This window comes from Penaeus vannamei, chromosome 14, assembly GCF_042767895.1.
Source record: "Penaeus vannamei isolate JL-2024 chromosome 14, ASM4276789v1, whole genome shotgun sequence".
Classification (NCBI taxonomy): domain Eukaryota; kingdom Metazoa; phylum Arthropoda; class Malacostraca; order Decapoda; family Penaeidae; genus Penaeus; species Penaeus vannamei.
The window spans coordinates 43,284,168-43,286,667 of record NC_091562.1 but is presented as its reverse complement, the minus strand read 5'-3'; positions in this window follow the sequence as shown (position 1 = coordinate 43,286,667).

The following is a 2,500-nucleotide window of genomic DNA, read 5'->3' as shown; positions in this document are numbered from 1 at the left end:
ACATCCATATGTCTGTGTGTGTGTATGTGTGTGTGTGCATTATATATATATATATATATATATATATATGTATGTATATATATATATATATATATGCATATGTATATATATGAATATATATATATGTGTGTGCGCGCGCGCGCGCGCGCGTGTGTGTTGCATTTCAAGAGCTTAGTAAAAAAAAAAGAGCCTTGATGCTGGAACTTGCTGTCAATAGTATTACACAAAACATTTCCCAAATGTAATAATATCTAAATACCACATATCAACGTTTTCATTCCACAGTTTCCTCATCTGAACAAAATAAATATGAAACATTCACTTAAATTTCCTAAAAGCATCAAATAGAAAAAGAAACATCCCAAGTACACTTTCGTTCCGGAAAATCGGAATTTAAGTTACACTAAAAGTACACACACACTTTCCAACCAATTAAGTAAGAAGCCCTCATTCATACTTGTCTCTGGGTATAAACTGAATAAATGGAACTGATCGTCTTTAGTAATGATTAAAAGCAAGACAGGAAGTTTTGCGAATGACCACTATAATCCTTCTGGATAAGGACGAATTTAAACTATAGGTTCTTGTCCATTAGGATACTGGATACTTGCCTTGTTGTCGCGAAAGGCTTGTACCACTTCTTAAAGTTGGTACAAATTTACTCGGGAATACCGGAAGATAGTACGCTTTCATGAGGTGAATGAGGCTACGATTAAAGCATGAGATCACCACTTATGCTGTGAGTAACAATACAGGTACACGCCCCCCCCTCTAAGAATTTGTTGAAAAGTATGCAATTCACAGATTAAGAGACTCTTCACATTCTTTAAGGTCGGTGTAACCTTCTTCTGGTGATATCTTACGAGAAGGTCCTCTCTCTCTCTCTCTCTCTCTCTCTCTCTCTCTCTCTCTCTCTCTCTCTCTCTCTCTCTCTCTCTGTCTCTCTCTCTCTCTCTGTCTCTCTCTCTCTCTCTCTCTCTCTCTCTGCCTACGTCTGTACTCCATCTTTCCTTTTCAACTTTTTACTACACTGAGACGTCGTCCATTTTATCCGAATCCCGAATCCTTGGCGCGGATTAGGATCTTAAGGACCTCGCTTCCTTGGGACACTCCAGGGCGACCAAAGAAGCTGTCAATCTTTAAGAAAAACAGAAAGATAAAAGACAAGAATTATGACGGAAATAAAGAACATTTACTGGACACAAATTAATGAGTAGATAAGTTAATAATTATAAGAATAGGTAAGAAGCAAGAAGGAAAAACAGTTACTGGACACAAATGAATGAATAGATAAATAGATAAAAGAAAAGACAAGAAACAAGACGGAAAAAAACAGTTACTTCACGTAAAGAAAAAGAGAGAAAGAAAGAAAAAAAAGGCAAGAACACACGAAAAAAAAACAGTTACTACACGCAAAAACGAAGAAAAATACCAAAAAAAAAAAAAAAAAAAAAAAAATCATGACGATAAGATAGCGGAAAAAAAACTAAGGTCAAGTCACAGATAAAACGGTAGAGACACAACAGAAGAGGAAAAGAGGATGAGGAAATATTGGTTCTCCGCGAGCGTCCAAAATAGTAGAGCGAACCCACTTTAGCCCTTCCGCCAGCGTGACGAGGGACCATGCGTGTAAAATATTTCCTCCATCAATTTGCCTCTAACGGGGAATTTCCAGATTTAGTTCTCTACAGACTGCAAAGAAAAGGTCGAAGGTAATTTTAAAAAATACAAAGCAAAGAAAAATAACCCGAGAATCAAGTCTAAAGAGACAAATTACCCAACAACGAAAGCAACATGAACAGAGACACAACAAACTCAAAACTACAAAGCAAAGAAAAATAACCCGAGAATCAAGCCTAAAAAGACAAATTACCCAACAACGCAAACAACATGAACAAAGAGACAACAAACACACGCACACAAATCAACACCCAGAACCATGAACACAACAACAACAACAACAACACCAAACACATGCGGGAAAATACACCATCAGAACCATCACGTATAACACGATCTATTTCGGATCATGGGTCAATGAACGCGACCCCCCCTCCCCCCTCCCCCCTCCCCCCACCAGCTGGACACATTCGGAATTGCAGACTCATTACTAGATAAGGCTCAGTACAGACGCATCCCTTCCAAAACACAAAAAAGTACAAAAAAGTACAAAAAAATACTTGTAGATGATATATAGACACACATTCAAACATTGAGACGACTACAACAACAACAACAGCAATGACAACAAAACAACAATAAAAACGGCTAATAACCCACGCTACCAACAAACAAACAAATGTCACAGAGATCCTACAACTGCACCTTAAAGGCCGTGTCACATTAGCACTTTTTTTCCGTCAATTTTTTGACAATTTTATTTAATATAAATACAAACATTCTCGAATATAGCTCTTGATTTGACTTTGCTTGGCTGAAAAAGTTGACGGAAAGGTTTTCAGACGGAAACGACCATTATCGTCTGACTGGAAAATCGACA